Source organism: Bombina bombina, chromosome 3, assembly GCF_027579735.1.
Source record: "Bombina bombina isolate aBomBom1 chromosome 3, aBomBom1.pri, whole genome shotgun sequence".
Lineage (NCBI taxonomy): Eukaryota > Metazoa > Chordata > Amphibia > Anura > Bombinatoridae > Bombina > Bombina bombina.
In genome coordinates this window covers 980,434,327-980,459,176 of record NC_069501.1, presented here as the reverse complement: position 1 = coordinate 980,459,176, position 24,850 = coordinate 980,434,327, and positions in this window count along the sequence as shown.

The window sequence follows — 24,850 nt, the reverse complement described above, 5'->3', positions numbered from 1 at the left end:
CTCATCCGATCTCGCTGCTCTTCGGCTTTTTTTACAGCTTTATTGCTAGCCTGTCACTAAGCACCCACACTAACTACACTTTTCTACCCACTATGCTGGCGCCCCCGGAGCCCCCCGCAACTAAATAAAGTTAGTAACCCCTAAACCGTCACTCCCGGACACCGCCGCAACCTACATTATACCTAGTAACCCCTATCCTGCCCCCCCTATACCGCCGCCCTCTATAATAAAGTTATTAACCCCTATCCTGCTGATCCCGCACCTCGCTGCAACTAAATGAATAGTTTAACCCCTAAACCGCCGCTCCCGGACCCTGCCGCAACCTATATTAAATTTATTAACCTCTAATCTGCCCCCTACACCGTCGCCACCGATAATACATTTATTAACCCCTATCCTGCCCCCCACTACACCGCCGCCACTGTAATAAATTTATTAACCCCTAAACCTAAGTCTAACACTAACCCTAACACCCCCCTAACTTAAAAATTAATTAAATAAATCTAAATAATATTTCTATTATTAACTAAATTAATCCTATTTAAAACTAAATACTTATCTTTAAAATAAACCCTAATATAGCTACAATATAAATAATAATTATATTGTAGCTATCTTAGGATTTATTTTTATTTTATAGGTAACTTTCAATTTATTTTAACTAGGTATAATAGCTATTAAATAGTTATTAACTATTTAATAGCTTACCTAGCTAAAATAAAGAGAAATTTACCTGTAAAATAAAAACTAACCTAAGTTACAATTACACCTAACACTACACTATACTTAAATAAATTATTCCTATTTAAAACTAAATACTTACCTGTAAAATAAACCCTAAGATAGCTACAATGTAATTAATAATTACATTGTAGCTATTTTAGGATTTATTTTTATTTTACAGGTAACTTTGTATTTATTTTAGCTAGTTAGAATAGTTATTAAATAGTTATTAACTATTTAATAACTACCTAGCTAAAAGAAATACAAAATTACCTGTAAAATAAATCCTAACCTAAGTTACAATTAAACCTAACACTACACTATCATTAAATAAAATAATTCAATTAAATACAAATAACTACAATTAAATACAATTACATAAACTAACTAAAGTACAAAAAATAAAAAAAGCTAAGTTACAAAAAAAAAGAGGTTACAAACATTTAAAAAATATTACAACAATTTTAAGATAATTACACCTAATCTAAGCCCCCTAATAAAATAACAAAGCCCCCCAAAATAAAAAAATTTCCCTACCCTATTCTACATTAAAAAAGTTCAAAGCTCTTTTACCTTACCAGCCCTTAAAAGGGCCTTTTGTGGGGCATGCCCCAAAGAATTCAGCTCTTTTGCCTGTAAAAGAAAAATACAACCCCCCCAACATTAAAACCCACCACCCACATACCCCTAATCTAACCCAAACCCCCCTTAAAATAACCTAACACTAATCCCCTGAAGATCATCCTACCTTGAGTCGTCTTCACTCAGCCGAGCCACCGATGGAACTGAAGGGGAGATCCGGAGCGGCAGAAGTGATCCTCCAAGGGGCACTGAAGAAATCTTCCATCCGATGAAGGGATCCTCCAGGCGGCACTGAAGAAGTCTTCCATCCGGGCGATGTCATCAAGCGGGATCTTCAATCTTCATCCCGCCGACGTGGAACATCCTTCTTTCCCGACGGACTACCGACGAATGAAGGCTCCTTTAAGGGACGTCATCCAAGATGGCGTCCCTTCAATTCCGATTGGCTGATAGGATTCTATCAGCCAATCGGAATTAAGGTAGGAAAAATCTGATTGGCTGATTGAATCAGCCAATCAGATTGAAGTTCAATCCGATTGGCTGATCCAATCAGCCCATCAGATTGAGCTCGCATTCTATTAGTTGATCCGATCAGCGAATAGAATGCAAGCTCAATCTGATTGGCTGATTCAATCAGCCAATCAGATTTTTCCTACCTTAATTCCAATTGGCTGATAGAATCCTATCAGCCAATCGGAATTGAAGGGACGCCATCTTGGATGACGTCCTTTAAAGGAGCCTTCATTTGTCGGTAGTCCGTCGGGAAAGAAGGATGTTCCGCGTCGGCGGGATGAAGATTGAAGACCCCGCTTGGAAGATGACATCGCCCGGATAGAAGTCTTCTTCAGCGCCGCTTGGAAGATGACATCGCCCGGATGGAAGACTTCTTCAGCGCCGCCTGGAGGATCACTTCATCGGATGGAAGATTTCTTCAGCGCCCCTTGGAGGATCACTTCTGCCGCTCCGGATCTCCTCTTCAGTTCCATCGGTGGCTCGGCTGAGTGAAGACGACTCAAGGTAGGATGAACTTCAGGGGGGTAGTGTTAGGTTATTTTAAGGAGGGTTTGGGTTAGATTAGGGGTATGTGGGTGGTGGGTTTTAATGTTGGGGGGGGGTTGTATTTTTCTTTTACAGGCAAAAGAGCAGTTTTCTTTGGGGCAGGGAATTTTTTTATTTTGGGGGGCTTTGTTATTTTATTAGGGGGCTTAGATTAGGTGTAATTAGCTTAAAATTGTTGTAATATTTTTTAAATGTTTGTAACCTATTTTTTTATTTTTTGTAACTTAGCTTTTTTTTATTTTTTTTCTTTAGTTAGTTTATGTAATTGTATTTAATTGTAGTTATTTGTATTTAATTTATTTAATTTATTTAATAATAGTGTAGTTTTAGGTTTAATTGTAACTTAGGTTAGGATTTATTTTACAGGTAATTTTGTATTTCTTTTAGCTAGGTAGTTATTAAATAACTAATAACTATTTAATAACTATTCTAACTAGCTAAAATAAATACAAAGTTACCTGTAAAATAAAAATAAATCCTAAAATAGCTACAATGTAATTATTTTTTTAATACATATATTATAGTTGCGGCGGGTCAGGGAGCGGCGGTTTAGGGGTTAATATGTATAGAGTAGCTTGCGGTGGGCTCCGGGAGCGGCGGTTTAGGGGGTAATAACTTTATTTAGTTACGGCGGTGTAGGGGGGGACAGCTTAGGGGTGTTTAGACTCAGGGTACATGTTAGGGTGTTAAGTGTAGACAGCTCCCATAGGAATCAATGGGATGTCTGGCAGCAGTGAACTTGTACTTTCGGTATGGTCAGACTCCCATTGATTCCTATGGGATCCGCCGCCTCCAGGGCGGCGGATTGAAAACCAGGTACGCTGGGCCGGAAAAGTGCCGAGCGTACCTGCTAGTTTTTTGATAACTAGCAAAAGTAGTCAGATTGTGCCGCACTTGTGTGCGGAAAATCTGTAGTGAAGTAAGAATCGATCTGTGTCAGACTGAGTCCGGCGGATCGAAGCTTACGTCACAAAATTCTACTTTTGCCGGTCTCTAGCCTTTGATAACTAAGGCGAATCAGCCTTGCCACAAATTCGCTGCGGAATTCCAGCGTATTTGAGGTTGACGGCTTGATAACTACCCCCCTTGGTATTTAATGTCCCTTTAACAATTGATACTTAAAGAAATAACAGAGACTGCATAATAACACACTAAAAATGGTAAAATCTTTTAAAAAGTCAAAATTACTGAAATTTAGGATTGTTAAAAACACAACCATAGTAATGTGTGACAAATAATAATATTTTTTCTCAAGCAGGACCTCATACACAAAGTGTGCATGGTTTGTGTCGACTCCACCAGTTTAAAACAAACAAATGTTATATACCTGGCACATATGTAGACAAGTTCTTAGGACCCCATTCACACTGCTTCTGAGTGCAAAATAAAAGCAACTGGTCTGGTGACACTTTTGGATAATTTCCAAAAAAACTAATGATTTCATCATGGTCACAACCACAAGCTTTGCACAGGCATCTTAGGAAAAGACTCAGAGCTGTTATCTTGGAAAAGGGAGGTAGCACAAAGTATTGACTAAAAGGGTGCCAATAATTGTGCCACATATATTTATTTTTTAATAAACCTGTGTTGTATTTGCAATTGTTTGAAATCCATGAGAGCATGGTATTTTTGTGTATTTTTTAACAAAAGATCAAAAGGTTAGGCAATAAAGACAATTTTATACAGCGTTCTTTGCTCATATTTAACAAGGGTGCCAATATTAGTGGAGGGCACTGTATATATATATATATATATATATATATATATATAATTAAAATATATATTTCTAGAATAAATAGAACATATTCTTCTATGTGAACAACATTGGAATGTGAATATTCATATTTCTTGTTAGGTTGAGTAAACGTGATCGGGTAAGCGATTGAGTAAGGGTGTTAGTTTTTTCCCCCCTTTTTTGCACTCCTTTGAAGTCTATGGGGGAATTAGTTAACGCGTTTGCAATATTCTAAGTTCAGCTTTTGGCGCGCATTGGGGTTAGCGCTTGTGCGCAAACCTTTTACTTTCAACTTGTAATATGAGTGCAACCTGATGCGCACAAAAAGATTCCGTCTAGCGAATTTAATGCATGAGCGCTAATTTGCGTTCTACCCGTAATCTAATCCTATATTTGTGAGCAAGAGATCATGCCTGAAGCGAATCTCTTTAGAGAATATTTGAGGATTCTTGGTGCTTTGGTCAATAGATAGTCACCAAGTTTAGTTAGACAAGAAGAATGTGGAAAGGGCTTTTCGCTCAGTATAAAGGGCAATCTTAAATGTCGTATGAGATCATATTTGACTTGTGACATGATAGACCAGTTAAAGTTTTTTTTTTTTTAATACTGTTGACAACAGAGCATATGATATCTCTTTCTGCTAATTGTAAAATAGAGATTGCTGTTTATTTATTATAGTGTGCGATTTACCACGTTCAATATGTTGGGAAAACATCAAGAGAAGTTAATACACATATTCGTGAACATGTTCATGATGTAAAGAATTTTAAGAAAGACTTAACAGTAGCTAGACATTGCAAGTAGAAAACCCTTTATCCAAACTGCTTGGGACCGGAAAAGGTCTGGATGTCGGAATAGTTTGGATTTTGTAATATTTGCATCTGTAAAATGGGACAGTTTGGAGAGGGGATGGAACTAAGAATAGACAAAAATATCTTAGTTCATTTAGGCAATATTTACATGTTATTATAAAGCTTATACATGCAACCTAAAGGTAGTTTTAACACTTTTGTATACATAGTAAGACAGACTTTAGAAAGACAGGACTCTAATCAGAAAGGTAATATTTGTTGTTTTAAATAAATATAGTTGTGAAATGATAAAGAGGTGCACAAGAAGAAAAAAAAAGATGCGGGGCAAGCCTCTCCTAATTGGAGCCTCGTTAAAATTTTTAAAAATATTTTAAAAAGTTTGTAGATTTAGGAAGGCACTAAAAGCTATCACCTAAAAAGTAATTACTGTATATTAATATTTCAATACAGATGTAGTGTATAAAACAATAAGTTATTTAGGTAATAAAAACATTTATGAGATATCTCCCAAATTTGGCTGCAGTCAAATATATCTGACCACAATAAGATAAAAAACAATTAAATTGGACTCTAGAATCTTTAATGGAGCGTACAAACTTGAAAACATGCATAAACTAAAAAAGCATATTCTTGGTTCTTTCAGATTATCCACCTTTTGATATTAAGTGACAGATCACGTTTGCTGATGAGAAAAGTCTCCTGTTTCAAGAAAAGTCTCCTGTTATATATCCACAACCTAAGGGTAATTTATATGTAAATAGCAAGATCCAATATTCAAAAAGCGATCACAAGATTGTAAAACTCACAGGCTCTTCATGCTTCAGGGTTAGCTGTTGATGGAATCTACTGAATGTAGCAAGTCGCTCTCACAGCTAGCTCGTTCACTTCCGATTTACCTCAGCATTCTCCCAGCTCACATCAGATCAACGCATTTTGCCATATAGGCTTTATCAAGATCTAAATGCTGTATCAGTCATGCTGTGTTTTATAAGGGAAATTCCAATTTTTATTGGTTGATTGTTTTGTGATGTCACATTTTGATTAGTATCTGTTTTTTAAGGTGGTATTATTTTTTAAGGTGGATTCCTCTGTAGTTTATATCATCCATAGCAGAGTCTATAACCATATATAAGACATAATTTGGCAAAATAGGAAATAAATAAAGGTGTTTACAGTAAAGAGTAGTCAATATCTATTATGAATATGACTATTAAAAACATAAACTTAAAATTAAATTGCATTATATCGGGACACATTAGGGGATACTCTAAGGAAATGACAAAGCCTACATTTTATATATAAAATATTAATATAAGATACCCATATTATACAATTCTCTGTATATACAAAAAATATGCATACACAAAAATATTAAAAATATGCTATGAATGTATTATTATATTTTAACTTATTATTATATTTCATATAATCTTTTTATAATCTTCTAAGTGATACAAATAATAAATTATTATAAATCCTTCTAAACAGTCCTTTCCCCCTTTCCATATTATTAGTATATAATCTATATCCCATTTATATAAGACTAGATTTGCCCCATAGTTCGCAATGAAGACTCCTTACCATCCCATAAATAGATTTGCGTAACTTGGGGCGAATCTAGTCCTATATAAACAGTATATAGATGATCTACTAATAATATGGAAAGGGGGAAAGGACTGTTTAGAAGGATTTATAGAGAATATGAACAATAATTAGATTGGTCTGAGTTTCACATATCAATATGATGAAAAATATGTTTTTTTTTAGATTTAGAGATATTATTGGAAAATAAAGCAATTTACAGTAAAACACTTCAAAGATATAGATGCTAACAACTATATTCATGAAGACATCTGCCATCTTAAAAGATGGAAGAATAATATACCAACAGGTCAAACTTTAAGAATAAGAAGAAACTGTACTAGGATCAAAGATTATGATCAGGTTAAAATAATAGAGCAGAGATTCTCTGAAAGAGGATATGAAAATGCCAGAACAAGCAGTAAACAAGAGAGACCAATAGAGAGGACCTTATTAAACCCAAAAGAAGAGACATATAAAATCAAGGAGAAGTCATAAATACCCCATTTGTAACCATTTACTATAAAGATTATAAGATTGTTAACAAAATATTAAGGAAACACTGGCATCTAATTAAGGGAGACCCTATAATAGGTGATAAAATCAATCCATACCCTAGAGTGGTTTATAGGAAAGCACTCAATCTGAAAAACGTATTGACCCTGAGTGAATATAAAAACAAAAATAAAAATGATTAAAAAAAATGACCAAGACTTGCATGGTAATAAACTTTGTGTTTTTTTCCCCATGCAACTCTTTTAAGGCCTGTCAAAATGGAACCAGATTGAAGGAGTTTAAAGTAACACAAACAGGTGAAAAAGTAGAAATTAAGAACACAATTAGATGCAAGGATAAAGGGCTGATCTATATGATACAGTGTTCATGTAAAAAGCAATATTTGGGTGAGACAACAAGGACTCTCAGAGAGAGGATAAGGGAACATCAGTACTGTATCAGGAAAGGAAGCTTCGAAACTTATATCTATAAGCATTTTTGTGAGGTACATAAAAATAACACTAAAGATTTCATATTTTGGGCAGTTTGTAAGATACAAAAAGATTTGAGAGGAGGTAATTTAAAAGAAAAATTACTACATAAAGAAACTGAATTAATATACAGATGTAAAACTATTCGACCAGGGGGGCTGAATTCAGAGATTGATGTTAGTCTATTTTTATTAAAAAAAAGATACTTATAGTCTTAGTTCAAATTATTTCCACACTCAGTCATAAAGATCCAACTTAAATGTTGGTATATAATAAGATACAATTCACAAATAATGAAATTAACATGAGAAACAAAGTGGGACCAAATCAGTACCCAAAAATGTAAAATATGGCAATGACTCATTTATCATCCTCTCTCTCTTCCTATGGCTCTAATTAAGCCTGAAGGAGACAAATACATTACAGAACACTAATCTTCTTTTGCCCAATACTTTTAGTCATTGTACTCTTATATTTTTATTATTTTTTATCCCTTATTATATTTTAACTTATTATTATATTTTAACTTATTATTATATTTCATATAATCTGTTAATAATCTTTTTATAATCTTCTAATACATTTGTAGCGTATTTTTAATTTTTTTGTGTATGCATAGTTTTTGTATATACAGAGAAGTTTATAATATATAATCTTATATTATTATTTTTTATATAAAATGTAGGCTTTGTCATTTCCTCAGAGTATCCCCTAACGTGTCCCGATATAATGCAATTTAATTTTATGTTTATGTTTTTAATAGTCATATTCATAATAGATATATTGGCCTCTATTTATCACAGGTCTTGCGGACCTGATCTGACAGTGCGGATCAGGTCCGCAAGACCTCACTGAATGCGGAGACAAATACGCTCTCCATATTCAGCATTGCACCAGCAGCTTACAAGAGCTGCTGGTGCAACGCCGCCCCCTGCTGACTCGTGGCCAATTGGCCGCCAGCAGGGAGGTGTCAATCAACCCGATCGTATTCCATTCGGAGCTTGATAGATAGGCCCCATTGACTACTCTTTACTGTAAGCACCTCTATTTATTTCCTCTTTTGCCAAAAATATGTCTTATATATGGTTATAGACTCTGCTATGGAAGGTTTAAACTACAGAGGAATCCACCTTAAAACATAATACCACCTTAAAAGACAGATACTAATTAAAATGTGACATCACAAAACAATCAACCAATAAAAATTGGAATTTTCCTTATAAAACACAGCATTACTGACACAGCATTTAGATCTTGATAAAGCCTATATGGCGAAACATGTTGATCTGATGTGAGCTGTGTACCGCTATAAGGATTACAAATAACCTGAAGATTTTGTTTTTTACTTTTCAAATTTTCCTTTAGCCAGGTGGGAACCAATGAGATCACAAGAAAATACATCACGCTGAGGTAAATCGGAAGTGAACGAGCTAGCTGTGAGAACAGTTTGCTACGTTCAGTAGATTCCATCAACAGCTAACCCTGAAGCATGAGGAGCCTGTGAGTTTTACTGACAATCTTGTGATCGTTTTTTGGATATTGGATCTTGCTATTTGCATATAAATGACACTTAAGTTGTGGCCATATAACAGGAGACTTTTCTCATCAGCATATGTGATCTGTCACTTAATATCAAAAGGTGGATAATCTGAAAGAACAGAGTATATCCTTTTATAGTTTATGCATGTTTTCAAGTTTGTACGCTCCATTATAGATTCTAGAGTCCAATATAATTGTTTTTTGTCTTGTTGTTGTGATCAGCTATATTTTTAACAGTAACGGACTGCAGTCGAATTTGGGAGACGTCCCTTATATGTTTTTATAACCTAAATAAATTATTATTTTATAAACTATCGGCTAGATTATGAGTTGTGTGTTAGGGTAAAAAAGCAGCGTTAAGAGGTCCTAATGCTACTTTTTTACGCCCGCTGCTATTACAAGTCTTGAAGGTTTAGGGTCACCACACACTTTTTTGGCCTTACCGCAAACCGACTTACGTAAAGTCTATTTTCAATGGGATTTCCATAGCGCCGGTATTACGAGTCTGTCCTGGGAGGCCAAAAAGTGAGCAGTACATCCTACCCCGTCAAGAGTCCTAACGCATTTAAGAGTAAGTACTTAAGAGTTTTATGGTACAACGCGGTAACATAAAACTCATAACTAAAGTGCTAAAAAGTACACTAACACCCATAAACTACCTATTAACCCCTAAACCGAGGCCCTCCCGCTTCGCAAACACTCTAATAAATTCTTTAACCCCTATTCTGCCGCTCCGGACACCACCGCAACTATAATAAACATATTAACCCCTAAACCGCCGCACTCCCGCCTCGCAAACATTAGTTCAATATTATTAACCCCTAATCTGCCGCCCCCAACATCGCTGCCATTATATTAAATTTATTAACCCCTAAACCTTAGTCTAACCCTAACACCCCCTAACTTAAATATAATTTAAATACATCTAAATAAAAATTACTATAATTAACTAAATTATTCCTATTTAAAACTAAATACCTATAAAATAAACCCTAAGCTAGCTACAATATAACTAATAGTTACATTGTATCTAGCTTAGGGTTTATTTTTATTTTACAGGCAAGTTTGTATTTATTTTAACTAGGTACAATAGTTATTAAATAGTTATTAACTATTTAATAACTACCTAGATAAAATAAATACAAAAGTACCGGTAAAATAAAACCTAAGTTAAACTAACACCTAACACTACACTATAATTAAATAAATTAACTAAATTAAATACAATTACCTAAATTATATTAACTAAAGTACCAACCCCCCCCACTAAATTACAGAAAATAATAAACTAATTACAGATATTTAAACTAATTACACCTAATCAAAATAAAAAAGCCACCCCAAAATAAAAAAAAACCCTAGTCTAAACTAAACTAGCAATAGCCCTTAAAAGGGCCTTTTGTGGGGCATTGCCCCAAAGTAATCAGCTCTTTTACCTGTAAAAAAAAAATACAAACAACAGGTAAAAGAGCTGATTACTTTGGGGCAATGCCCCGCAAAAGACCCTTTTAAGGGCTATTGGTAGTTTAGGCTAGGGTTTTTTTTCTTTTGGGGGGGCTTTTTTTTAATTTTGATAGGGCTATTAGATTAGGTGTAATTAGTTTAAATATCTGTAATTTGTTTATTATTTTCTGTAATTTAGTGGTTTTTTTGTACTTTAGCTAATTTAATTTAGGTAATTGTATTTAATTTAGTTAATTTATTTAATTATAGTGTGGTGTTAGGTGTTATTGTAACTTAGGTTAGGTTTTATTTTACAGGTACTTTTGTATTTAGTTTAGCTAGGTAGTTATTAAATAGTTAATAACTATTTAGTAACTATTCTACCTAGTTAAAATAAATACAAACTTGCCTGTAAAATAAAAATAAACCCTAAGCTAGATACAATGTAACTATTAGTTATATTGTAGCTAACTTAGGGTTTATTTTATAGGTAAGTATTTAGTTTTAAATAGGAATAATTTAGTTCATTAAAGTAATTTTATTTAGATGTATTTAAATTATATTTAAGTTAGGGGGTGTTAGGGTTAGGGTTAGACTTAGGTTTAGGGGTTAATACATTTAGTATAGTGGAGGCGATGTTGGGGGCAGCAGAGTAGGGGTTAATAAGTGTAGGTAGGTTGCGGCGACATTGGGGGTGGCAGATTAGGGTCTAATAAATATAAAGTAGGTGTCGGCAATGTTGGGGGCAGCAGATTAGGGGTTCATAACTATAATGTAGGTGGTGGCGGTGTCTGGTGCGGCAGATTAGGGGTTAAAAAATATAATGCAGGTGTCAGCGATGTCGGGGGCGGCAGATTAGGGGTTAATAAGTGTAAGATTAGGGGTGTTTAGACTCGGGGTTCATGTTAGGGTGTTAGGTGTACACATAAATTTTCATTCCCCATAGGAATCAATGGGGCTGCGTTACTGAGTTTTACGCTGCTTTTTTGCAGGTGTTAGACTTTTTCTCAGCCGGCTCTCCCCGTTGATTCCTATGGGGAAATCGTGCACGAGCACGTACGACCAGCTCACCGCTGACTTAAGCAGCACTGGTATTGGAGTGCGGTAAGGAGCAAAATTTTGTTCAACGCTCACTTCTTGCCTTTTAACGTTGGGTTTGTAAAAACCTGTAATACCAGCGCTGCAGGTAAGTGAGCGGTGAGAAAAAACTGCTCGTTAGCACCGCACAGCTCAAAACGAAAAACTCGTAATCTCGCCGTATGTTTGTATTGAAATATTAATATAACTACTTTTCAGGGGATAGCGTTTAGCGCCCTTCTAAATCTACAAAACTTGTTTTAAATAAATATAGACCATTATTTGCATTTTAGAACACAAAACCTGAACCAAAAACAGGAAGACAAGATTTAAAAAAAAATATACATTTTTTATAATTTTTTTCCTAAAAATGATTAATTAAAATGTTTGTATTTTAAAATAAGTTTGGATTTTAGAATTCTGGATTTGTACCTGTACAATGACTTTCACTTCACTAATAAAGCTAACTTTTTAGTCAAAATCATTGATATTGCTGAACCTAGAGGTGACAATAGATATAGGGCACTGGTTTTCAAACCTGTCCTCAAGCCTCCCCAACAGGCCAGGTTTTCAGGATTACCTTGGGTGAGAGTAGGTAAAATAACCATCTTTACTAATCACCTGATTATTTCACCTGTGCTCCAGTTCGGATATCTTCAAAATGTGACCTGTTAGGGGGGCCTGAGGACAAGTTTGAAAACCATATCATGGTATTTGGCTTTAGCACTTAAAGGGTTAAGTATGCTAATTTTGTATACTTTTTAAAGTGAATGTGTGTAGTATATTCTGAAGTCTATGATTAAGCTTCACTAGGATGTTTGAAATGCATAAGGCTGTTCTAATTATTTCAATGTCTACATTTATTTTTATTTTTATGGAGCTTAAGTAAAAGTATGTTTTTAAATTTGCCACTTTTCTTGAGTGTAGCCACTTCTTTTACTTTTGTTTTGAATATTTGAGTATAGCCCTTTAGGAATATCTTTGACTAAAGCACATGGTAAGTAAGATAATGCATTGGGAATTAGATCCACTTTTTCTGGATCAATGTCACAAAAATGGTGGGTACCTAGTTGCAAGTCAATTAGTTGTAATAACGCTACCCAAGCATACAATTGAAAGACCAGAAGCCCTAGTCCGCCGTCTAAGAATGGCATACTCCGCTTTGTAGTTGCAGTACAAGGCTTCCCTGTTCTATAAAGGAACATCCTCACTGCCTGAGTCAACGTGCATAGATCAGCTTTGGTCAGTAAGATGGGCAGCATAAGAAGAGAGTACAGAATACTGGGGAGGACTCTCATTTTAACCAGGATAATTCTTCCCAAAAGCGAGGGAGGCATAGATCTCCAAAACCATAGCTGCAATTCAAGCTGATTGCAAAGCTTGGAAATATTTAGGCTGTACAACTGGTGAGTGTCTGCACTGTAAATATATGCTAAGATAAGTTAAAGACCCTGTAACTTCCTTAAAATTAACAGTATCGTCCCCACACCTGTTCCTTTTTAACCATAAGATTTCTTATTTTTACATATTTACTTTATATCACAAGAAACTACTAAACACTTAAATAATGGTCAATATGAGTGATATATATTTTCTGGGGTCTTGAACAAACAACGGTATATTGTTCATGTAGAGCACCATGTTCTGCTGCACCCATACAATAGTGGCTCCCGGGTATACACTTTGAAGTTTTACTGACAGAGGCTCCAATGCCAAATTAAACAACAAGGGTGAGAGTGGGCATCCCTGTCTCATACCACACTGTAAACTTGAAGCTGGGGCAAAATAAGTTGTTCTCTAGTATACTAGCAGTAGAGGAGTAATTGATGTTTTTGATTAGAGCAAAAAAGAGGCCCTAAAAATTGAATCTCTCTCACCCAATCGAAGGCCTTCTCTGCTGCATGAGTGCACTACTTCCCTCTCTCTGGGCATGGCGATGAAAATGGTTAATAACAACAAAGGAACATTTCAAAACATTACCTTTGGGTATTTTTGTAGCAGTATATATACCTCTTTAAAGGGATATGATACCCAAATGTTGAATCACTTGAAAGTTATGCAGAATATCTTCAGGGTTGGCAAAAGTAGGTATACAGTACTGTTCATGTCATGTTTAGTCTCTTACAGGGAGTGCAGAATTATTAGGCAAATGAGTATTTTGACCACATCATCCTCTTTATGCATGTTGTCTTACTCCAAGCTGTATAGGCTCGAAAGCCTACTACCAATTAAGCATATTAGGTGATGTGCATCTCTGTAATGAGAAGGGGTGTGGTCTAATGACATCAACACCCTATATCAGGTGTGCATAATTATTAGGCAACTTCCTTTCCTTTGGCAAAATGGGTCAAAAGAACGACTTGACAGGCTCAGAAAAGTAAAAAATAGTGAGATATCTTGCAGAGGGATGCAGCACTCTTAAAATTGCAAAGCTTCTGAAGCGTGATCATCGAACAATCAAGTCAACAGGGTCGCAAGAAGCGTGTGGAAAAACCAAGGCACAAAATAACTGCCCATGAACTGAGAAAAGTCAAGCGTGCAGCTGCCAAGATGCCACTTGCCACCAGTTTGGCCATATTTCAGAGCTGCAACATCACTGGAGTGCCCAAAAGCACAAGGTGTGCAATACTCAGAGACATGGCCAAGGTAAGAAAGGCTGAAAGACGACCACCACTGAACAAGACACACAAGCTGAAACGTCAAGACTGGGCCAAGAAATATCTCAAGACTGATTTTTCTAAGGTTTTATGGACTGATGAAATGAGAGTGAGTCTTGATGGGCCAGATGGATGGGCCCGTGGCTGGATTGGTAAAGGGCAGAGAGCTCCAGTCCGACTCAGACGCCAGCAAGGTGGAGGTGGAGTACTGGTTTGGGCTGGTATCATCAAAGATGAGCTTGTGGGGCCTTTTCGGGTTGAGGATGGAGTCAAGCTCAACTCCCAGTCCTACTGCCAGTTTCTGGAAGACACCTTCTTCAAGGTACAGGAAGAAGTCTGCATCCTTCAAGAAAAACATGATTTTCATGCAGGACAATGCTCCATCACACGCGTCCAAGCACTCCACAGCGTGACTGGCAAGAAAGGGTATAAAAGAAGAAAATCTAATGACATGGCCTCCTTGTTCACCTGATCTGAACCCCATTGAGAACCTGTGGTCCATCATCAAATGTGAGATTTACAAGGAGGGAAAACAGTACACCTCTCTGAACAGTGTCTGGGAGGCTGTGGTTGCTGCTGCACGCAATGTTGATGGTGAACAGATCAAAACACTGACAGAATCCATGGATGGCAGGCTTTTGAGTGTCCTTGCAAAGAAAGGTGGCTATATTGGTCACTGATTTGTTTTTGTTTTGTTTTTGAATGTCAGAAATGTATATTTGTGAATGTTGAGATGTTATATTGGTTTCACTGGTAAAAATAAATAATTGAAATGGGTATATATTTGTTTTTGTTAAGTTGCCTAATAATTATGCACAGTAATAGTCACCTGCACACACAGATATCCCCCTAAAATAGCTATAACTAAAAACAAACTAAAAACTACTTCCAAAACTATTCAGCTTTGATATTAATGAGTTTTTTTGGGTTCATTGAGAACATGGTTGTTGTTCAATAATAAAATTAATCCTCAAAAATACAACTTGCCTAATAATTCTGCACTCCCTGTAGGTGCTCAAAATGGCTTTTATCAATGTTGCAACATTCCTGGAACCTGTCCCAGACACTGTGACACTGTAACACACAAATTACGGTTGTCACCAATGTTGATAAATTCTTGCAAGATGAACTCCTTCAATTCATCCACTGTGTGAGGCTACGCTCAAAAATCTTCTCCTTTACTATGTCCCGAAAAAACATAAATTATGCTTACCTGATAATTTAATTTCCATCTGTATGAGGAGAGTCCACGGCTTCATTCCTTACTTGTGGGAATACAGAACCTGGCCACCAGGAGGAGGCAAAGACACCCCAGCCAAAGGCTTAAATACCTACCCCACTCCCCTCATCCCCCAGTCATTCTGCCGAGGGAACAAGGAACAGTAGGAGAAATATCAGGGTATAAATGGTGCCAGAAGAACAAACAAAAATGTTGGTCCGCCCAACGAAGAAAACGGGGGGTGGGGGGGGGGCGTGGACTCTCCTCATACAGATGGAAATGAAATTATCAGGTAAGCATAATTTATGTTTTCCATCTTAATATGAGGAGAGCCCACGGCTTCATTCCTTACTTGTGGGAAACAAAGCCTGCAAAACCTTTCTCCCAAAAGCTGCTTCAGCCGAAGCAAACACGTAAAATTTGTAAAAATTTGAAAAAGTATGTAAGGAGGACCAGGAAGCCGCCCTACAAATCTGCTCCATAGAGGCCTCATTTTTTAAGGCCCAAGAAGAGGCCACAGCTCTAGTTGAATAAGCCTTTGAATAAGCCGTAATCCTCTGAGGAGGCTTATGTCCAGCTGTTTCTTATGCTAAGCGAATAATGCTCCTCAACCAAAAACAGAGGGAAGTGGCAGAAGCCTTCTGCCCTCTGCGCTTCCCAGAATAGACGACAAACAATGCAATAAAAACCCTGTGCTGAAACATCTTTATCAACAGAGTTTCTTTTTTTTTTTTTTTTTTTAATTCTGTTTTATTGAAGAGAGACCAGGCATATAAAAAGTAAGCAATTACATACACATGCTCTAACACTTTGTGCTAGTACAATAAAGGCTGGTTGACAGATGCATGAAATACAGCGAATAAGAACAAGAGATGTTAATTTCAAGATTTGTGCAGTCTGTGCAAAATTGAGTCAGGTTACAAACAAGTATGTATGGTTCTATACTTAGCATAAGTATGGCATGTCATTATGACTCAAATCTGTTACCTGGACTCCTTCCTTTTTTTAACTAGTTAAACTAAACTAAACTAAACATAAAAATAAACTTAACACACCATTGTCCTCATAGATCTAAGAGTGAGTGCACTTGTACTGTGGCGGAATAAGATCATAGCTGCGCAGTTCCCAGTCAGGTATAAATGGTATGGTCAAGAGAATATATTGCTCAGCGCAGTAAGACTGCAGTATATTTTATAGTTTGGTCTAGACTAGCCCGTCACAAGCATAACATTTGGACTCCTCCTCAGATAACAACAAGACAGTGGTAAGGGGTGGATAGCGTCTGAATCTCTGCGCTCTCAGTAGGAGCAAGCAATATGGAAGGGTGCTGGCAGTTACCAAAAGGTTGGTTACAGAGGGATCCACTGACCCTTTGCTTTAAGATAATGGCTAGTTAAACAAGTATAGGGTTGGTCTTTATATGCCGTCAGAAGCATGTTACATAATAAATTACCCATAAGTAATCTGGGTAGTCTCATGTCTGGCTGCCAAAAACTCGCTGGTAAAAGCAATCTTGAGGGGGGTCCCAATGTTAATTTCCAGAGTTTAATACTCATACTTTGCACTAAAAAGTCCAAATCCAAGGAAAGTCTGAATGAGGTAGGTCTAAATATGAGTTACCCCAACAATCTAAGCTAAGTAAGCCTGTATAACCTATTAGGGTCTATCTAATAAGGCAATAAAAAGCGGGGAGGGCACCTCAGTAACTGCTAAGTTATATAGCTCAATAATTCAAACATGGCTCCCCTGATAGGAAAATGTGTGCAGTTACCTGGTCGCTGCCAGAAAGTTTGAATGGTGTATGTGAGTGTCCAGATCTTACAGAATGATGTGACATATACAGGCAAGCATAGAGGCAACAGTTTGCCGAGACCTTCTAAGAGTCGGCAGCCATAGTTTAAAGGATATTCCCCATAAGAGCACAATGATCACAACGCCATCTGCTAAAATATATTCATTAAAGGTTTAACCCAAAAGGGTAATAGGATATAAAAACATGATAGCTATAGGGATAAGCAGAATTGTCTCTGAACCCACTACACTGAGCTAATTGACAGTGAAAACTCTTTATCTGTATGACTTTGAGTGTGTGGATATACTTGTATAAGAATATTTATGGCAAGCCTGAGTGCAGTAAGCTCAGTTGGATCCCTAAGGAGGCAGACGCAATGCAATCATTTATAGGTGCAGTGTGTCAGGTCTGGGAAACCCCTGTGGGAATTAATATAATTAGATGTAATTATACTTTGAGTTCTGAAAGCAATAAGTTTCCAAACTTAGTCTGTTCCCAAGCATGTCAGTGAACAGATATAATCAAAACGGCATCATTACATTTGAACTGTGTCTGTTACTGGATTTACATAAAGTGAATAAACAAACATATATTTTGCATTGGAGGCGGCCAAAATTGAACATATCTTATATATCCCAGTGTATCAAACAAATAAAGATGTGGCTGCAAATGACTAGTGTCCTTGAGTTTGACTAAAGATCTAATAAAAATTAAAAATTAAGAAGAGGACATCAACAATAGAAACTGTCTAACCTAATTACAAAGTAAATTGATCCATGTGAGGATCAGCGTTTACAAAACCTGATACTGTGTATTGTCCAGTACGATGCAGCCAGAAAGTCTGTTAGTCCAGACACATAAGAGTCAAGTCATGCGTGATCCCTTCACTCTAGCCGACACCACATAAGTCGGGCAACCGGCCAGGATTGATTACAAGGCAGCGCGTAGAGAGCAGTTCCCCTGACAGAAAAGGCTGCAAGTGCTGGGGGCGGGTGTTCAGATGTGTTCTCCCCTGTTGTATTTGCAGGCATGTTAGCTAGGTCTACCTGCAGCTCCCAATGCGGTGTCGTGCCCCCCATGTCAGGCTTATGTACAGTCCAGGGTCGATGTTTCACAGGGCAGATTGACAGTTCCTCATCCGGCATCGAAGGAAAAGCGTGGACAGTGTCCCGGGGGTGGTTGTGTATCCATGAGCCATCATTTTCCAGAGCTTGTGATATCAATGCAGGGCATGGTATTTGGTGATTGCTTCGATCCGGCGCTGAAAAACACTGTCGCCCGGCGATATGGGCTATCTTTATTAATTTCTCACAGCTGCTAAGTAGATGATCAAGTTTAGGTGCGAAAATTGCTAGTAGCGTCTCAGCAAGATCCCCTCCTGGAGTCATTGCCACGTGGGCGATGGAAGCCGGCACAGGCATGATACCGCTGCAAGCAAACAGCTGTCCCCCGTCCACTAAGTAGATGTAGTAATGTTGGAAGGGAGTGCAGCCACTGTGGTTATATAAACCAGGGTTCCAGTATCAACCGTTAATCAGCTCCAACAGTGTCTGAGTTAGCTGAACTAATGCGCCAACATGGCGGACCACAAGGGTTTCGTGAATTGCTCCCGGGGTCTAGGGCTGATGTAATGCCCTTCACTTTTCAAAAAAGTCGGCTAGCGATGACCGGTTCAAGGTCTCCCAGCAAGACATATAATGTGGGGGGCTGGATGGTGGTGTAGAACAGTAAAAAAGCGTTAATTGTAGCTCAGGCAGGCAGAGCTGCCAGCACTTGCTTCCATCCAGTAATCCCGCCCACCGGAAGTCCCCTCAACAGAGTTTCTAATTTCTTATCCATGGGCTGCTTAAACGACGAACTATCCTCAAGCGGATTAGCAAGCATGGAAATAGCTCCATCCACCTTAGGGACAGATCCCCACAACTCTAATTGGGATTCAGGAACCGGGAACAATTTTCTAAAAGAAGAAGGGGAAAACGAGGATCCAAGTCTATCCCATTCATTCTTAATAATATTTGCCATCTTAATGGGAACCGGGAAATTTTGTGGCACTACCCTGTCCTCATAAACTTGATCAAGCTTAGGAAAAGAAGGTTCCTCAGGCAATTTTGGTTCCGGAACCTCTAACGTAGCCAACACTTCCTTTAACAGAAAGCATAAGTGCTCTATCCTAAATCTAAAGTCAGGTTCCTCTGCAGCCGGAGGCTTAGAGGCAGCCACTTCCAACCCAGAAAGAACCTTCTCTGAAGTATCAGAGGCGTCCTCATCAGCAGATAATCTATTGTCAGATAAATCCAGCAAGTTGGTAGATGACCCCTGGGAAGGATAACAGTATTTAACATTTCGCTTGCGCTTAGCAGGGCGAGGTAAAGCACTAAAGGCCACAGACACTGCCATTTGCAACTGTTCAGAAAAGTCTGGCAGTAAGAGGGCCCCTCCCGAAGGAGAATTAGTCGTGCAATGGGGAGCTGCATGTGTAATCGGAGATGATTGCAGGGAACGCACCTCGCGGGACGGAGACCCCTCAGAGGTTGACGGCTCAGTTGTACTAAAGATCTTAGTCTTTTTAAATATAACTACTTTAGGAAGGCATGTGGAACATAGTTGAGCAGGCGGGTATACCGTAGCCTCTTCAGAATATAAACAGGTATTAGTTCTTGGTAAAGAGGGAGTACCCTCTAACGCATCAGAGTCTTCCATAGCTTGCGCTTTTAAAATGGACTATAGAAAAAGTAAATGGCCCCTTTATACACCAATGGCCGGGGCACTCACCACCTCCTATGACCCAGGCCCCACAGAGAAACCGCCGCTTCTCCTGTAAACCACAGGGTCAGGAAAGTGGAAGTTAATGAGGCCACACCTGGTCACATGGAGTGCCATGCAGGACCGCCCCTGCTGCAGGAAGAAAAGCGTGCCAAACTGACAGGCTGCACAATTAACCAAAACGAAAGTAAAACCTGAATGTTTCCACATCTGCCAAAGCCTCATCTCACACATGTCACAGCATAAAACATAATAACCAAATCATGTATAAATTCCCCCTGTTCAATAATCCCCTTTCGGAGATATTAACCCTTGATTCCATACAGATAAAGGAGTCACACTTTGACCCTGTCTTCTTACGTTATCATAAGATATAAAATGAAACAATCTTACCGGAATCATCACTGTGGAACAGACACACAGCCTCTCAAGTTTGACAGTCCTGTAGCATCACACCTGACATGGACTTGAGTGATAGAAGCAGGCAGTGAAACTCGTCAACACTGATTGCTTAGGAGTTGTTAATACGAGTCTTGATGGTTTCGCAGAAAGACTATCCCTGCATCTCCAGACCCTATCATTCGTCAATGCTCTCACTGAGAGGCTGACAAGACTACTTAAAACTCCAGTACCATAGCGAAGAGTATTACCCTCCATAATAGACTACTCCGAATCTTCCGACACTTCTCTGCCATCCTCCTGTGACGAAAGGCAAAGAATAACTGGGGGATGAGGGGATTGGGGGAGGTATTTAAGCCTTTGACTGGGGTGTCTTTGCCTCCTCCTGGTGGCCAGGTTCTGTATTCCCACAAGTAAGGAATGAAGCCATAGACACTCCTCATTTTAAGATGTAAAGAAGTCCACAGGTGTTGTCAGGTGAACTTGGAAAAAAATAATAATGAAAAATTCAATTAAAATACTATGACCCAATCAGTACTGTACACCTACAATTTGCCCACCCTTTATAAAAAGCTGACTAGAAAAAAAATCACCTAAACATCTCTATGTAGAAAAAGAAAAATACTTTACCACAAAATTTCCTCAGTACCTTCATGCCACTGTAAATGCATTTTTAGCATCCAATTAGGATGCTAGCCACAGGGCTTGCAAGGGAGCGTGCATCTTGTACAGTATTGTTATTTCTCCCCTCAGTTCAAGGAAGTTTAATATGAAATCTTAAGATTTAACTGAAATCCCACAAGATCACTGTAAAGAAAAGTTTAAACTTGTCACTGATAAAGCTGATGTGGCTGCTGATTTTTTTTTTTTTAACATGTATGTAGCAGCATTTACTTTGGTGAGCCACAGAATTTTTTAGGTAAAATATCTTTCTTTTTTTTTTACATAAAGATCGTTCATGTGATACCCCTTTGTCAACTTTCTACAGTTTTTCTGCATCGCTTTCAAGTGATTTAGCAAATGGATTATCTCCCTTTAAAGTGTTTTTGTGAAGCCAGTATTCTTCAGCCTAATTCTATGCAGCCAGAAGTAAACAGTCACAAGACTGATGCTGCCCCATTTATTATAATGTGATCTTTTTTATTTATCCAGTTTTTGAATTGTGATGTTCCAGGGAGATTAGCTTCACAAACAGGTTTTTATTAAATCTATTCAATGTCACAATGTTTTATTTTTTCAGAATTCCAGTTTTACAATTTTCTAGCTATTCTAGCAATTAATTCCATATTTTTGTATTAGCTTTACATGAGGATATCTCTTCTAAATGGTAAAACAAATGTATTACTTAGCTATGGAAATGATGTTGCTCTTTAGTCCAGCTTTAAGGAGCTTAAATGTATCTATACCTGTTTCCTTTTACATTCCATCCTGTCTTTCTTCTTTCTACAACCTTCTTCAGCTTGTCTATCATCCCATAAGTTTTGCTTTTAAACAAGTAAAAACTTGTTTTTGAAAGAATGAAGTTATAATTAAAGTGTAGACTAGAACTGTATTAAAAGTTGATTAAACACATTGGTTTGTGAACATCATGTGCTTTGCACAGTGGTTTAAGATGACTTTGGAATATGGCCTATATAGATTTTTATAAGTGGTCTTGCAAATATTTGAAGTTTATTAGTGTCTGTTGCGATAACCAATATGTTCTTACGTTCTGTGGCATGTGCATTTCACAGAATACTCCCTGTTCTCATTAATTAAGGATATCTTGATGTTATTTCAGAAGATCATAGCTGAAATATCGATCAGACTTGTTGAAATAAAACAATTAATTAATTTTTATTAAGAGCTCATGAAAGCATACAAATGTCAATCAGTCAAATGAATCAACAATGTTGTAGCAATACACAGTGTAGAAACACATTAGTTGTACATATGAATCACTCATACAATGCATAAAAACCCATATGTTCATACATAATCAACAGGTGTAATATATTTTGCTTTTTGCTTATTGCAAATGGATAAATAAAAAGAATCTTCTCAGAGACATTCATAGCCTCTTGTTGTTTCCTTCCACTCTCTGATTTTAGCTTTTTAAATAACAACCAAATAAAACTAAAACAAGAGAAAACAAAACAAAACAAAACAAATAACAAAGGGGAAAAATAAAACACAGCAAAACAAATAACACAAAACAAAACAAATAACACAGGGCGGAGAGATAAACATCTCCTCTTCAAGGTTTACAGATTTTTAAGTAATCACCAAAAAAAGAATGTATAGCAGTTTACTTCGGGGCGTAATAATGCTAAGATAATGTGTTGTGGGATATGTAGAGGGATTTCATGTTACATACTAGCTAAACCAAGCTAAAACATTTTTTAATTAGAAATGCTTATTTTTTTTTACACAGATAGTGATCAACCAGTATAGCCCCCTGTAAAACCTGTCCAGATGAGACACTTCCCCAGGCAGTATCAGAGGCTAAAAAAGATGGAGTTATAGTTACCTAGGGTAGACTCTCATCATTCTAAGGGTGGAGTGATAGTGGGCAGAGAGAGGATTCAACATGATATGAGGAGAGTAAATGTGGTACAAAGAAGAGTTGGGCTGTCCACGGCATGGGTCTTGGTAGATTTTAGGTGATCCACAGGTCTACTTTGGGAAGCCAGGATATTTATAGGTAAGGGAGAGCAGTGGGTGTTTGTAGGATAGCTGGGTGTTTTGGATAAGATGGAGTGTGAAGTTAAATCACTATATGTGTCATACTTTGACACTGGCCCTTTAATAATACCTCACTTATGAGGGTAGCACACCTGCAATCAAGTAAACTTAATTGAATTCTTAATAAAAGGATTTCCAAGCTAAGCTTAGTTTCTTGGTTATTGGTCAAGCTGTAGTACTCTGTGCTGTATCTCTACTTTATTTTAAATTAATTATTATACACGTTTTTGCTAATCTCTTTTTGCTGTTTCCTCTTACCTGGAAGTCCTTCTGAAGTGGCAGTGTGTGATCTTCTTTCCTTGCTGTGTGACACCAAATTCCTCGTCAGTAAGTCTCTCAGGTACCTGTAGTCTTATTGTTTTTGTTCGCACTTTGTTTTCAGCTAAGCCTGCCCCATCCCCTTAAGGGCTTAATTACAAGTGGAGCGATAATTAACGCTTCCGCTTGAGCATTAATTGCGCTAGAATTAAGATTTTTGCGCTCGTCGAGTTGTGCTAGTATTATGAGTTGAAAGTAAACTGTCTTCGCTCTAGCGGTAACCCGTCAAGCGCACAAATCTGAAGTTAGACTATTGTGTGTGCATTCACGTATTCCCCCATAGCATTCAATGGAGGAAAAAAAGTGAAAAAAGAACCTAACACCCCACTCTTGTACAAACCCAATTGCATTTTCTTATACTTATACTTATGTACAGTATGTATTTATTTGTTTATATATATATATATATATATATGTATATGTGTCTGTAAATACATAAATATACAAATACATACAGTATGTACACACATATAAGCAAACACACACACACACACACATATATATATATATATATATATATATATATATATATATATATATATATATATATATATATATATATATATATATATATATATATATATATATACATATCCACCTTTAGACATGCACATCACTGGTCCTTAAGGGGTTAAAATTGCATGCCCTATTATGAAAGTTTCATTTTGACTAGACTATCCCTTTAATGAAGCCCAATGGAAATAACAAAGTATCAGTTTCTTTAAATGAAGTAAAATCTCTTATCTTATTGTGAATAAAATCCATGGGGATGTGATTAATTATTTTACATTCTATGGGCTAGATTATAAGTGGAGCGCTAAATTATCGCATGCCTGCATCGAGTTTGCAGACGCACAATAATTAGTCGGCCATTACAAGTGGCTGGTTATTGCTACCACGAGATTGCGGTAGCAATTAGGCTTATAAAATTAACCAGAGATCAAATCTCTGATTATTTTTATAAATGTGCCCCAAATGCCCCCAAAATACAGTCTAGTTTATTTCATTAAAAAATAAAGACAGCAGCATCTTTATTTTTGTAATAAAATAACTGCACTAGGCAGTATTTTGGGGCAAAAGTTGTCGGGTGTGGGGTGTTAGAAAAAAAACAGCACTGAAAAGTGCCTTTACAATGCAGTCTATGGGAACTGTGTGTTCCCAGTAAATATATATGTATATGCTTTTATATATATATTTAAATTTTATGCCATCGCTGCTCTACTTACCCCGTTTGCTATGCGTGGTTCTGATGACGTCTCTGACGGCATCAGAACAAGGCTCCCATTGGAGCCTATGGAAGCGCGCTCTCGTGAGTGCGGTGCTTCTGAGCAATGCGAATGGGAGGTTGCGTTTGCATTGCTGTCAACTTTTAATACCAGCGCACATAAGCGTGCGCTGGTATTACACAGTGGAGCACAAATATTGCTTTCATGAAAGCGAT